Here is a 15776-nt window from a genome sequence, read left to right on the forward strand (position 1 = left end):
GCATGATACCTCCCAAGTTCCTGGGAAGGGGAAGTGTTTATAGCTAATGGGGACTTCAGCAAAGTGCTAGAACTGTTTGAGTGATGGCTTCCAGCCTGCAGTGTACACCTGCAGGCAGGTATCCTTATTTACCATGGATTTGCTACTTTTTGTAGTGGAAAATACCTGTCACCATACGACCAGGTGATTGGCTTCTCATGCTCAAAGGGCTCTGACTTACTCTGAGACAGCCTTGATCTGTTGACTAAAAGTACATTCCTGTCACTTAAATCAAGGACAGAATTGAGTGAACTGGCACTCTTCCTGCTCTTCCATTAGGCAGTGTTAAAATATGCAAAACAGAACAACTCCCTCACTGCCTTAATTCAGTTTAAGGATCTTCGCTTCAAACTGGTGTCCATATCTCACTCCTGGCATGGAGTGAGTTTAGCTTTTGTTTGAGATACGGTGCCTTTGATGTGGTTCTTGGGAATATCATGTTCCTGCAGGGCTTACCAAGAGCCAAAGTGCTCCATCAGTGCTGGATCCAACAAGCATCTCTGTTGGATGCATAAATAACCACTTCACCTCCTGGGCGCAGGGGTGGGTTGTGTCTCCGCAGTTATCAGGCCTGTCAAATGTCACATGGAGTTGGTGGGAAACCATCTTGTTTGATTTCTGCCCCTTGCCACTGCCCCTCCCTGCTTCTGTGACCACATGTGCAGTCTGGGGGCTGCAGGGCAGGGTGGTGCCTCCCCTGACACGAGAAGGCATCTGCCTGCTACTTGATCTGAGCTCACCAGGCTGCTGCATTACCCTGTGTGTTGTGCATCGGGATTCAAAAAAGAGCTCCAGAAATCTGATTTATGGGTGGAAAGCTTGCATAGAATTTGCCATTCAGGATATAGTTTTAGACCCCCCCAAGATGGACTTTTCTTTCTCATGAAGTCTATAAGTGATCTGAGTCTCACAAGCCCCTGTTGTTATTTTTGCTATTAATTTAGCCCTTGGCAAGGGACCAAATTGCTGGAGCTTTGGGTTTTTTATTCTTAAAATGAAATGAGCAGTTTGGAAGGGAGGAATAATCACTGGTGGAAGGCAGTAGATTTACAGCTCCTCTGAAATTTCAGAGTGGTGCAGAGGGAAGGGGAAGGTACAAAGCCAAGTGATAAAAGGACGGTATTCTAAACAGACCTGCTTAGTATCACTTTCCAGAAATCTGCATTGCTCTTCTCAGCTGCTACACATAAATAACTCTGATAGTGGTATTTGTAATGCTGCTGTCATACCTCTGCAAGAAGGATCTCTTTGTTTAGCTTGTTTCAGATAATGCCACTTTTTTTCCCCCTTGCATTTCCTTTTAATTTTTATCAGAGATAAAAATAACTTGAAAGATGTTTTAAAGTACCTGCTTCAATCGATGTTGCTGACTAACTCACATTGGTATGATTTGCTGAGGAAGTGAAGCTTTCTCCATCGTTGGGAGTCTTTAAATCAATTGGATAGCTTCCTAAAAGATGGTCCTTCAATTCAACTCCAGGTTAATGGGCTTGATTTGCAAATTGGTGGGTAAAGTTATTTAGCCTTGTGTGATGTAAGAAATCAGATTATATGGTCATACTGGTTTCTCCTGGCCTTCAAATGTGTGAAGTAATAATTGGGGAGGCTGCCAAACCAAACCCAGAGTGAAGACTCATAATGAAGACTTGTGTACTGAGAAATTGGTTTATGTTTGAGTGTATAGTGTTACAGTGTATTCTTACTGCTGAAGAAAAATAAATACATTTCCTTTTTTTTTTTCAGTGTTTAGAAATGTGTGAAGTGTGTTTACCTCACAAACCTCTGAAGTCAGTTTTGTATATTGCATGTGGTTAAGTATTTCCAAAGGGCTGTTAATGTATTATAAAAGCAAGGGTTGTATATTTGTCACTCAAAACAGTCCTTTTGAATGAGTTACTTCATCTCTTACTCTTAAACAGGGGAAGAGACTTTTTCTTCTTTAGGATATGTGGGAAGGAAATCTGCCATACTGCCAAACTCACATTTTCCATAAAGATTTTCTTTAATGAGCTTTACTTTACATTCCCTGCTTTGGGGTTTTTCATACCTGTCTCCATCACCCAAAACTTGCTTGACCCCACGTGTGTGTAGACCCTGGGCCAGTTGAGTATTTATGTGAGAATCTGTTGCAGAGAGAATTCTCAAAGCTTTCTGCAAGTGTTTGGATGTTCTAGGCTGCAGATGGACACAGACATAACATATGTATCAAAAATGCTTTGCCCTAATACGCTGCCATGAAGTTTAGTTCAGTTTAATTATTCCTCGAAGAGTCGGTTTGTTTGCCTTGCACGTTGAAAATGCTGCCAAAGTCGTTCATCTCAACAAGAGCAAACATAAGGGACTTGATAAGGCTTTTAATAGAACAGAAGGGAAAAATAATCTATGTACGAGTTACCAAATAAAGACAGACATTAAATGCAAACATCTGTTAGTGCAAACAAAAGCCAGGAAATTCAGCTGGGAGGGGGAGAGACTGAATCTGGATTCATTCCGAAATTACATCGGAATAGCTGAGAGGAGAACCTTGCCTGAAATTCCCACAGCATTTGTAATTTAGCTGCAGTTCCTAGACTTGGACATTTGGGAGTTGATGGCAGGATGTTTTCACTGACATGCTCTTGGCTGAGGGTTTCCCATCTGAATGCAGCAAGAGTGTGTTAACTCTGTAGGCTCTCGAGGAGACTCTGTTACCTGATCTGGTGAGAAGGGGGGGAGGATGGAAGAAATTACCTATTTGCAGCAGAAATTAGTCTGTTTAACTTCCTTGCTAACTTGGCCTGGAAGGACTTTTAGCCTTGCCTGCATGCCAGGTAAGAGGAGGACCTGAGCTGCAATCAACCCTGTTACTATGAATTTCCTACAAACTCCTGAGCTCAGCCCTTACTCTGGGCCTTTCTCTGTTGCTTTGTCTACCTGCATGTGGCTAAATGCATCCTGGAAGGTTTTGGGGATGTTTGCACAGGATGATGGAGGTGGATCCTTGTCCTCTGCCCTGGTTCCAAGGTGGCCAGCCTGGTTCAGGCAGCATCCTCTGACTCAGGCTCACCAGCACAGGCTGTCGGGCAGCTGTGGAGCTCAGCCTGCTAACCAGACCTCTGGAGCAAGTAAGGTAAACAGAGCACACTGTGCCACATCCTTAGCTGGCTAGGAATTAAGGAAGTTAACAGATTAAACACTTAAAAATAACTTTCTTTTGCTGGAAGTCTTTGAAGCCCCCAACCATTCAGGAACAAAGGGAATGGTGACCCACAACAGTCAACTGTGTGTTAGCAACACCCAAAGCTGTCTGAGATGCTTTGGCCCCATCATCTTGTTCTGAATAAGCACAGATAACAAGGAAGTCAGAGAAGGGATTTTTGGAGCAAAAGAGTGTGAAATAGGATTAGCTGATTCACAAGAAGTGAATCAGTGACACTGCAGTGTATTTACTGGGGAAAGCGAAATCAATAGGACTACTCTGCTGCCAAACTGAGCAGAAAAGTCTCTTGAAGAAAATCAATCTTCTTTACAGACTCATTAATGTAAAGATCAATTCACATTAAACTGTGATTAAACAGAGGGCTAATAGGGGAAAGGTAAGTGATCTACTGTGCCACAGGCAAAATATATCATGTAAAATTTGAAAACGAAATACATGGAGAATTGGAAGATGGGAGTGGCAGGGAACATACGAGGGCTTCTTGTAAGGACTAGTAAGCTCAGATGCTGATTGGGGCAGCATGGTCCTCATGGAAAGAAGGGTACTCTATGGTATTCCATCTGGATGTCAGGAGTAAGATAGGTCAAAGACTGCAACCAGTAATTTCTGCATTGGAGTCATTGCCATTTGACTTGCATGGTTTCTTGGAGAGCTTTTCCTCCAACTGTTGGGGACTTTATTATAGTTCTGGTTAAATTAGTCACATAGTTAGTAACATGACCCTTGTTTCTTGTCTGGTTTGATTTTTCTTTGTATCTCATTAGACCTTTGTACTAGATGAGAGTTGACTGGTTTTTGCCCTAATATGGCAGAATCAGGATCATGCTATTGATCTTGCTCCTGGAGCTGTTGCCTCATCCTTTCAAAGTATAAGGCTTGGAAAAGCAGCTGTTACTTCAATGCTGCTTGCATTATTTCACTCATGTTTGCAGAGACTCTTTCTGAAGACCCATACAGTCCATTAGATTCTTTGAGCTGCTGTTTTCCTTCCACCCAAGACAGACATGTATTTCTGCGTGAGCTGAAACAACGCAAGCAGTCGTTGTGCTCTGCTGATACAGGTGGATCTTGATAAGACTTTCCTTCTGCAGGCTTTCTCAGGATCTGTTGATGTTGAGATGTGTGACTGCAGTTCATCTTTGCTTTTCAAGTTAAGATGATGAAGACTTGATTGAGCATCAGAACAGCAGCTCCAGTTCTGCCCATGGCAGCCTTTCCTGGTGATCTCTGTTAGAGGAAAGAGCTCAAAACTGCTGCATCTGTGCTGTTTATAGATCACAGCTGAAGCCTGAGCTGGTCTCTACACGATTTGTGAGCTCACTTTGTGTTCCTGGCTAGGCCAGAGTAAACACTTCTGTGTAGGTGCTGTTGATAGTTGGGAAGTTTGGCTTAAATGAGGAACGGAGGTTTGAGCTGATACCATAGTACAGACATAGCCTTGGAGACCATTTGTGGCCTGGGATCCTGCTGTGCTAATTGCTATACAAACACAACAACTGCCTTGACCCCCAAGAGATTTAATCTGCAAGTCATCTTTGCTGGAGTTAAAAAGGGATGATCTAACAATTAGAAATAAGGAGACTGCTCTGTTAATTCCATCTGGGTCGCAGCAAGAGGTTTTGTGCTCATAAGCACAAAATCCAGATGACTCAGATGCAGCCGTGTGCGGGGTCTGGTTGAAGTCAGCAGGCTCTGATTGTGTGCAGGACGTGCCTTGGGCAGCTCAGAAAACCACACTGCCTGATTACTGGCACAAAGAAAACTCTCTGGGAACTAATGAAAGTGATACATGCAGGTTGTAGATACATAAGTGGGAGCAGATTCACCCCCACCTCCTGTTTGCATTGCTTATGGGGTGTAATGTCTGCAGGGGCCAGTCCTCCAGTGTTTACTCAGGCAATTCCCCTTGGAACTGGGAGAGAGGGTTGTTTTCTGAGGGTTTGGTCTACAGTACAGGCTACACTACTGAGCTTCTATTTTTGAATGTGAATGTACTGACATGGAAAGGGGAAATAGAGTAAATACTGGCAGTCAGGCTGTTCAGTGTGCAGCAAAGATAGTCTGAAACCCACCTCTCCTGGTTGTTTTGCTCAGAGTTTGTAATAAGGCTGTGGTGTGTAAAAGTCTGCAAATATTTGAGGCCAAAGACTGCAGGAGCCTTTCCCAGTGGAGGAAATTCTCATTAATCATGTGCTCCCAATCACCAGAAGAGATGCTGTTTTGACTTCTCTTTTGGGCTCTTGGAACTGTTCTAATCATTTGCATGTCCTCTTTGAGCCTTTAGATATAACATGAGCACATGGAAATGGCAAAGGATCTGAGGCTATTCCAGGGAAATGAGTAATCATTTCTTCTAGAAAAGCAACAGCAGTACAGCACTTAGTTGTCAGACTCAACAAAAGAGCGTCAGAAAGTAATCGGGGCACATATAGAGGAGTGCAAAAATTGTCCAGCAGAAAAAGATAGTGGAAGTTGGTGGCAGCTCATGGAATAGCAGTTACCCCTTGAGGATAAGCATTTTGTGCAACTGTGGCAGCTTCTTCTGTGAGTAGAGAATTGCTTTGAGCTGGGTCAGGTCTGCTCTGGTATCTGTGTGCTGCTTAGCACATGGCTGGACTCATATTTGTCTGGAGGAAGGAAAGGACACAAGTGGTCTTGTGGGACAGAGCACAAGGTTAGGAGTTGGAATACTAGAACAGGATCTTTTTGTGTGTGACCCACATATTCATTACACCCCAAGAACAAGTAGATTCCTTTTGGGTGGGTCTGCTTCCTCTGAGCTGAAGAGGATCTACCTCAGGGCAGATGTAACTCATGAATGTAAAGCATCTCCTGATGTGTTTTCCAGGGGCAGGTGCATATTATGTGCAATGAACAAGATGGTTATCAAGCCCAGATTAGTTGTTAGGGTCATTTGCAGCCATGATCTTTTGTTAAGGTCAGTATGAAAAATAGCCTCATATTTGAGCCTTAGAATAGGCCAAACTCTACTATTAATATCTGTGGTAGAGTGACTATCTCATTTAATGGCATATGGCAAATAAAGCACATGTCTACAAAAGCAATTCCTTTGTTAGTCTTCACAGACTGAGCAGATTTCAAATATAAATAACTTGCTGAGTTGAAAGTTTCTTTAGCATGTTGGAGTTTCCTGCCTAAAAACTGCTAGTAATGGATATTTAGTTTGCTCAGAGGTGAGTAAAAGCAAAGCTGAAGCTACAAGAAAAGCAAGTTAACATAGAAGTTTTCTCTATGAAAGCTTGGGAGGTTCAGTTTTATAATTGAATTTAACTAAAGTAACTAAAATTGCACAAAATCAGGAAGCTATCAGTATGTTTTTATGCTTCCTTCCCCATTGAGATTGCCCAGGTGGAATGACAGCTGGCAGTGAGGACTGTCTTGGTTGTTAGACCAGTGGTGCTTGCTCAGAGCATCAAATATATGCACAGTGAGAATAAAGAATAGGGTGGGGCTAAAATTGTGAATTTTATTTTTAAGTAGGGTAACATAAAGCACTTTCAAAATACATCCATTTTGTTACCCTTCGAGCACCCTGGAAGGCTTGAGAATGGGCACTGTGGTTTAGTTCCTTTGCATATAAGAAGGCTCAAACCATTTAAGCAGGGGTGTTAAAGAATGAATTCTGCCCTCATTTTACAAACTGGGCTTTGAACCACATCAGTTTTGCAATTTACTTTATCCTCTCTACTACTCTTAACACTTCCATCATGGCTTCCATGGCACCATTAGAAATAGTGTAGGGTAAAAAGCATTAATGTAAACAGTATTCACTAAAATGTGATCCTGCTGTGTGCAGGTTGGAAAAAATTAGCAGAAGTCTATAGAACGCTTTTTTTACATGAATAAAAGCTGGCTATGTGCTGGATTTCCTGTTATTTGTAACCCATGTCAAATCCCCCAATTAATTGCAGAGGTGAACAATAGAGATCGTGTCAAAAGTTATTATCTTCCTGTTGCAAAACCAGCCCTGCTGGGGGTGTGCAGCGTGGAGAATGTGATTGCTGGTTAAGGTAGACAAGAGAGTGATCTGTCATACCTTTAATGAAGTGATCACTGAGGAGGCCACCCTCCCTTCACAGTGTGTGCATAACTCTTGCTTGTTAACAGGAATTCCACGTGAATATTGATTGGGAATAAGTGGTCGGGTGAGTACATGTTCTGCCTGTCAAACCATTTAATGTTCAATTGCACGTGGGGGAAAACAGCAAAGGCAGCTGGAAAATGAAACAGGAGCACAGGGTGAAAAGACAACTGTTAGTGGTGGGATATGAGCAGAGAAAAATGAATTGAGGAGAGGGGTAGAAAAAGAATCTGTAAATGGTTCATTTTAGACTTAAAATACCATCTCCAGTCCATTATACTGCAGGTCACACACTGCATGGAAGCAGTTGCTGAACTGCAGTCAGGTCAAGGCATTGGACTTTCTGTAATCCTTGGTGCCTTGGAAAAGGAACACTTTTGGTGCTCTTACTGAAAACTTTTTTGCCCTCTGGATTGTTTTATTGAGAGAGCTGTCATCTTTTTCAAAATAAGAGGAACTGAAGAAGTGGTCTTATTAAAGAAGCTTGAGAACTTATTGGCACAGTGGTGGTGAATGCTTACCACTGACTTTACAAGATCTCCTCCAGGAAAGCTTGAACAGACAGTGTTTTACACCAGCCTGGCTTAGCACAGTAGCAGTTCTACTTCAGAGCTCAAATTTTCAGTTCCCTGGATCTTTTGGCACCTTGTTCTGGAGTTTCTAAAGCACCCTTCCTACTTGACAGGCTTTATTAATAACAGGGTGTCTAGACTTGTTAAGAGCAGCTATTTCCTTCGCTAGCTTGACCATTGCTTTTCCACGCAGGAGCTGCCTCTTCTTGCAGGCTGAGCAGTGTGAGCAGAGCTCGGTGGAGTCTGCCCAGAGGCAATCCCAGTTCCGGTGACCTTGCTGACAGGACAGATAAGGCCTTTCAACAGAGCACAAGTGTGTGTCATGTTGGAACAGACTAACCCGCCAGCCTATCTGCATCTCTCAAGTGTTAACAGGAGTTTGACTGGCCAGTCAAAAATGTGTTTCTTCAATTGCTGCCTTCTTCCAGGAGCAAGTCTTTTAGCAGCTTCTGCAGCAAGTTCAATGAGACTGATGGTCTGGAGAGTAGATATATTCAAATGTGTTGTCCTTTATTTACCTCCCTTAGCATCAGCGCTCCTGTGTAGTTAAATCCATGTGGTTTTATTGTGTTCCTGTCAAAGGTAGGAAAAGCCCCTGTGTCACATCACAGCTCAGAGGCACAGACAGTGCCTGTCAAGAAGTCTACTTGCAGTTGCAGTTTGGATTAATGTTGCAGCATTGTGGGCAGAGCCCATCACATTTGGGTTGCCCTTAAATTTCTTCTCTGCCTGTGTATTTTCCCCTCCTTGCTCCTGTGGAGAGACAAAAGCAAAACAAAACCACCCACAAAACGCATGCACTTGCTAGGCTGTGGTGGATTTTCTTTGATCGTTTATTACACAAAGAGAAACTAAAACCAGTATCAGGATTTAAGGATAAAAATGCCTCCATGCCTTGTGCTTTTGGACCTTCTTGATTGTCAAATGAAAATGCTGTCCTTGTTGATTAAAAGCACAAAACTCGCTTGCAATGAAAATGCAAGAAGGCTGCTGTTTCTGCCTGGGAGTGGGACAGGATTACTGCTCCACATCTGGGCTGGATCTGATTTTTAGTGTCTGTTCTTCCTTATCACAAACCTGCCTCACCTTTGAGGCCGTTGATAAGAGTGGGAGGGCTTGGGCTGCAGCCCTGACATGAGTACTGTGCAAGTGTGGGGCTGTGGAGAGCAGGAACTCCTCAGAGCAGCAAACTGGTGGGGGTGCAGCTGGCCTCTTTCTTGGCTTCAAGGAGTGGCTTATGCATTTAATTTGTGATAGAAAATTGAGTTTGGCTGGCATGTATCAGCAGCAGAAGAAAGCCCTTAAGTTAAAAGTGCAAGAGGGAAAGCCAGTGGCAGTGTAAGAGAGTAGCAGACTGAAGATATAAGCTGCAGAACATGGAAACATTGACCTGACTGTCATCTGCCAGCAACTGAATGACCCCTTTCAAATATTGATGCAGCCCTTCCTTCAAAGAGGCTCTGCTGAGCCCACGACCCCATTCAGGCAGCTGGTGCAGAGCCATGTGGTTTCCTGCATTCTTGTATGAAAACTGCTGTTTACCTTATATGACTCCCCTTTTTTTATTCCCATAGGACAATTCTTGTCCTTAGCAGAGTTCACCACTCAGAAGAACCTCTCCTCTCCTTTGCAGCCCTTCTCAGTGCTTGCCTCCAGACTGAGGTCAGGGAATGTGAGAAGTGACAGGAGCCGTGGTGTGGACTGAGAGCTGGAGAAGGGGGTGAGGGACTAGCACATCTATGAGTGCTTGCAGACTGGCTGTTTCAAAACCAGCATTGATTGTGCTCAGTGGCTTAGAGCTCCTCTCCCTCCCTTGTGCCAGAGAAGTGGCCAAACTGCATTTCAGATTGGGCTAAAGATACCTGGCCCCAACCCTCACAGGTGCATCATCCACTGAGGGATGCACTCAGTGACTTTGAAGACAATCACTGATGAGATGGTTTGAGGTAGAGCTGCACACAGGGCCATGAGGTTGTGCTCTGGTATTGAGTTCATAAAAGTTCAGGGAAGCTCCTTACAGGGAAGCTGTGCCAGACAATGAAAGATGCTTTGCACAGCCTGTCTAATGGATCTGTGCCCTTTGTGAATACATCATTTAAAAAGCTGCTGCAGAGCACAGTCTTGATGAAACATCCAGTGTAACCAGAAGAGAGCTGGTCCTCTTAGAACCACCCAGCTGCTGATGGGGGTACTGTGCCTGTAACAGAGACTGTCTTGTCTTCAGGAATCTTAATTTGCTTTGATGTCATAGCAGGTTGTGTAATCTGCTGAAGAGATAAGACAGCTTCTGTTTTAAAGATGACTAACTTCTAATCCTGCCTGTCCCACACATTTTGCTCTCCTAATGGAATGGAATTCTGAAGGCTTCGGAACTTGTGTATTGCAAAAAATATCCAACATCGTTTGGTGGCAAGTCAAGATCCAGTGAGAGTAAATGGAGATCAAAGTGAGGGAGAGATGTTTTAAAAACTACATGGCTTACTTCAGTGGATCTAACACACAGCATAAGGTCATCTAAGAGTCAGATAGTTTTACATAAACAGTGCTAGTGCAGAATTATTCAAAGAGAATACGTATCTCACTGGATGTGTTGGGTTTGGTTACATTAGGAGAAAGGCTTTCCTTCATGCTGTTCATACTGAACCCAACAAAACCCCTTACTGATCATCAGATCCAGGCCCTTGCTTATGTCCAGTTGGTATGAAAGTCTCTAAAGAGTACGCTTGATCTCTACCTCTTATCCATGTGGCTGCCTTATGAAAGAGCTGTGAGAGTGTGCCTGGCAGGAGGGTGACATCTGCCCATGGTTGGGTACCCAGGGCTCAGGGATGCTCCGAGGCCACACTTGAACTGCTCCGGGGTCAGCGGTTGCAGTCTGTCAATGTGAGAGGCAGATGAGCTTGGTCCTGTGAGTGACCACAGAAAAGCCTTTAATAGACAGTGAAAACAGAGCCCTTGGGTCACACTGGTCTCACATGAATAGTCCTGTTGACTGCAGTGGAACTATTTGCGTGAGTAATAGTTTGCTTGTGGGAATAGAGAGTTCATAGCACAGCCCTTTGCAGGTGGCCACTGCTCCCGGGCCCAAAGGGGTGAATTAACAAATCTCATCTCCCAGGCTGCTTTCTGCCTCCAAACATCCATGACCTGGAACAGAGATGTGGTCACTTCACTGTGAAAGGTTGCATTTTTTCCACCCCCTCCTCCTTCAAAAAAAACCAACAAAACTCACATTGTTTTTTGAACCCCCTGTCTTGTCCCAGCTGCATGGGGGTAGTTTGCTTTATGCTTCTCCATCCTCTAAACCACAAAACAGGGTGAGAACGTGACCTGATAAATAAAGCTCCCGACATATACTTGTTTTGAGGCTGATGTACAGCAGATGAAGAGATGTCTGCCCTAGTTTGATATAGTGGGAGTAGTTCCCTCAGCTTGTTCTTGCGTTACTATTATGTATGATGTGAATTGGAAAACTGTAAAACAGTTATGGATTTTGTTCACTGTGTCTTGCAAGGGCCTTTTTTTGAAGGAATACTAGGGAGAGGGAAGATCCCGGCATACGGTCTCAGGCAGAGCATGTAAACCTTTAAGGGAAAGTTTGGATATCTGTAAAAAATTGTGCAAGTGGGGATTTTTTTGTGGTTTGGGTTGGTGGTTTGTTTTTTTTTTTTTTTTGTGGCTGACCCTAAAATGCAGTGGCTGCCTGGCCTGCCACTGCTCTGCTCTCGTTGTGCGTGCAACCAGCACCTGAACAAACAGAGCTGTATCTGCCACAGCCTGGGAATCCGCCAGGATTCCTCAGGGAAGGAGTGATTCAGAGCATCTGAGAAAAGTGGGGGCTGCTGCCATGCATCCTTGCTTCCTGCCCAGACAATAACCCATGCAGCCTTACCCTGAAAGGACAGTGGTGCTGTTCCCATAATCAAATACAGCACATGTTGTGTTGGATAAAAATACAAATTCTTGTAATGGTCCAGAATCTTGTGCCTCGTGGATTATTGTGGAGAAGCTGATGTGACAGTGCAGAGTGTTAGACAGTGTCAGTGGGGCTTTCCGGAGCAGTTGGGAAGTGTGAGGACTCATGCACTTTGGAAAGTTCAGATTTTCTGGGATGGTCTCTTGTGAAGAAATAGAGGATGATGTGCCACAGACTTCCAGCATGTCACCTGCATGTGTTTACTTCACCTTCTACTGCAGACAGAGCTTCACTACTGCAAGGTAGATATTTCACAAGTTACAGTACAGAAGAAAAAGCTTTCTGAAATAGAAGTCTTTGGAAGTAAAAAAAAATATCTATGAGTAGATGTTAAAATCACATAAGAAGCTCTGCATTGATAAAATGTTTGAACTTTGAACCAAAGCTGATGTGCAGGTCCTGATGATGTTCTTCTCTTTCCTTCTTTCCATACATTAATAAAAACCACTTAGGAGATCTTCAGTTATTGACTGTAATAAGGTGACCAGGAAAAGTGGAAACATTGTGTTGTTGCTGTTGTAAACACAAATTCATCTTCCAGATTATCAGCTACCCTTCTTGCTTGACAGGAAAATTGCTCAGGCATTGCACTCTACTCTGAAACCATGATTTTATTTGTTATTTTGTGTAGCAAGTGATGGGCTAAAATCAGATGGCAGATCATCTCAAGTGAAAGTTTAGGAGCACATGTCTTCAATATTCTTTAGTGTTTCTAGGAGGATCAGTACTGGATCTCCATCTTCTCAGAGTTGAGGAGAAGGAAGGCAGGTAGTTCCAGGCATCGTTTAGTCACACTGTATGTGATCCCTCTCCTGTTACAATGCCTTTGATCTCCCTCTCTTTGCGTGGCCATTCTCTGAAGCCAAACCTTGCCTGTCCTTCAGTAGCAAACCCTGTTACTCTTTCTGGCTCCAGCATTTAGTTTCTTCAATACTTTCCCAGTATGGAAATATTAACCAAACCCTGAACTTTTAAAATTTCTCTCTTTCTAGCCTTGTGATCTCCCTCTTTTGCTGATTTTGAAAATGTGCTGCCATATTAATAGAACCCTCCCTGAGGTGCGGAGCCTCTCGTTTGAAGCTTGGTTTTATTTTTGATGCCTGTAACAGGTGCTGGTTTAATAGGTTTGCTGTATTACAGCTTTCCCTTTTTTCTGGTGAGCCCAGCCAGATCTGTAAGCTGACACTACATGAAGGCCAAGCATGTGACTTCTCCCTGCCTTTAGCCTCGCTTCGCACAGAACATTTGCGCTGCAGACTCCCAGCAGCTCAGGCAGCCTTAATTCAAGCTTTGTCTAAACCAGGAGGTTTTGTATTTAAATCAGTCCAAGCAAAGCCTCTCGTACATTCCCATCTGAGGGTCTGCTTGCTTTGATTTTCCGCTGTCAGCTTTCGAATGGGCAGCTGCTGGGGGGGTGAACGTGGCTCAAACAACAAAGGAGCGTGTTTGCACTGCTCTCTGCATCGATTTCACACAAGGAGTTTGAAGCCACGGTCTAAATTAAACTGATTAGTGTTCTCCAAAGGACGGGCTTGCTGCAAAGACGAAGGTGAATTCTTCTCCTATTAGATCTAGTGGAAAATGTTTCACAGCCTGTTTATCAAATAAATATTCACAAAGACGCTTCGAATGAGGAAACCCACTGGGATTAAAGTGTAACTTTACCTCTAAAATACAAGCTGAGATTCCTGGAAGTGCTGCAAGCCTTTGACTTTGCGCCACCTGTTATTTTCCTGCCACCCCCTTCGGCTCCCTCCCGACTCAGAGCAAACCCAAACACGCTTTGGCTTCGCTGGAACGTTCTGCTTGTTTTTCTCAGCCCGGAGGAGCAGAGAGCGCGCGTTTGCTTCCTGATGTCCTTGTGGGCTTGGTTCAGCAGAGAGCTGGCTGAGGTTAATCCAGAACTCCTGTAATCCTGAGGAATCTCTTCAGGAGCAGTGCAAAGTGCAGGGGCTAAGAGGCTGCACTCCTTCGGGGTGTTGAGCCTGGGTGCAGGCAGGTTAAGCTGAGGGGCTGGAGGGTGACTCCCCCCAACTCCCCCCTCTCCCTCTGCAGCTGGGGCTGACCTGAAGGTGAAGCAGTTCCTGAACAAGTGCCATATGTGCAGACCTCGGAGTTTGAAAGTAATCCATTGCTGACTCTGAGTTACCTTAGCTTGGCACAGAGATGTTACAGTTCAAGGCCTGTGTTAGCTGCAGATGAGGTGTCTGTGGGAATGACGTTGGGTATGAACTGGGAAGTTCAACTGTTTTTGCCAGATCCTCCCATATTCATAAACAAACCCAAATGGGCTCCTTAGTTCTTATGATTTCTTTTTCACTTGAGCTGCTTTGACTCCAGATTTTTAGTCCTCAGCAAAGGCAGTTCTGCACTATCCTAGCAGGGTAGTCCTTTTCTACACACATTGGTAAACCAGAGGTAGAGAAGGGTTAAGGAACTTGCCCAAGGCAGATGAGTTGGTGCCAGAGCTGGGAATAGAAACTAAGAGACTTGGCTGGTGCTCCAGGCTCTAGTTGCACAGTCTCACATTGAAGCCCTGTCATCGTATACTCTTGAGGTAACACTGGCTGAAGTGAGGCAGGGAAAGCTGTTTCCAAACTGTGATACCTAAGGAGTGAGGAGAGGAAAAGACACCTGGAGGCAAATTGGTTGTGCAAGCACCAATTATTTGTGCTTTACTGCCTGGTTTCGGCAGTTGGTACTAAAATCTGATCTGTCACCTTTGAAGCCAACCAAGTGTAAACTAAGGAGCTAGTTGGGAAAAATCCAGCCCTTTTCCAGTCAGTGATAAAGAGGCAAAGTCTTAACATCACTGGTCTTTTTTTTTCTGTAAAACACCCTTGTGATGAGCTGGGGAACAAAGGCGGGAGAGCTGAAGGGATCCAAGTAATAACAGGAAGGGTTAAATCACATTTGGACTCTTACCAAAAGAATGAAAAATAAATTGTAATCAAGCTAGTAAAAGGTTTGGGCAATGTTGCCTTCATATCACATGCTGTGTATAGGAAAAGTCAGCCGGACTGGCTTTGTTTGAAGTGCAGTGCTTTGAGAGGGTGCAGTGCTTTGCAGCAAACTGTCTGACATTCCCCAGCTGGGACTGGGACTGGCCCAAAATGGTGTTTGGAGCTGAGAGTTACATTTGGAGTCAGCCCATGTTTGAAGGAGACAGGGAGAGGGAGAGAAAGGAGCCTGTTTTTTTCCTGTGTAAAATAGCGCATCCATCTCATCTGCCAGCTACAGCACATGAAAGCAAGAGGCAAACAGACAGAAGTCACCTGGAAACTGCTAACATGGCTCAAACAAAATTTCTTTCCTGTCCTTTTCTTCCTTTTTTGAAGTCTGTCTTCTGGGATGGGCTGGGAGATCTGGCAGGCAGGCAGGCAGATTGGATATATGTTGAGCAACCGAAGCACAGAAATATTAATACTCCAAAAAAATAACATTGGCTTCTGAAGAGCGCTTCATGTCCAAATTCACTCTGTGCTCTCAGTCCCTTGCAGACTTAACTGCCCTGTGCAGAGATTGTCAGGTGATTTATAGATTCTCCAAGTTCGTTTGTACAAGCCTTCATTTCCTGTTAATTTACGGCCAGATTCATCTCAGCCATCACAGCCTAGATGAGATCAGAGCTGAACTCACAGCCCCTGCTTCGGGAGAGCTCAGGGTTTGCTTTCAGTTATGTCTGCGTTGAGGTGCTTTCCTGAATCAGGCACACACACACATTTAATGGACTCTCTTCTTTTGAGGAGGAAAAGAAGACTGAAATTTTTGAACTTGCTGATTCTACTAATTGAGTTAATTGAAAAAAAAAACCAGCTAGTCCTTGGGGGGAAAAAAGTTCCCTTTGCCTCCATGCGTTTAGTTAACGGAGATGACAAAATTCTGGCT

At 44.0% G+C, this 15776-nt stretch overlaps 1 protein-coding gene across 1 annotated transcript in view; it reads left to right on the top strand.

Moving 5' to 3' along the window:
* LRIG1 (leucine rich repeats and immunoglobulin like domains 1) overlaps window positions 1–15776 on the top strand; it is a 158435-nt gene that overhangs the window by 108400 nt on the left and 34259 nt on the right. The window lies entirely within an intron of this gene.

This window comes from Manacus vitellinus, unplaced genomic scaffold (genome assembly GCF_001715985.3).
Source record: "Manacus vitellinus isolate BGI_N305 unplaced genomic scaffold, ASM171598v3 scaffold_14_pilon, whole genome shotgun sequence".
In the NCBI taxonomy this organism is placed as follows: domain Eukaryota; kingdom Metazoa; phylum Chordata; class Aves; order Passeriformes; family Pipridae; genus Manacus; species Manacus vitellinus.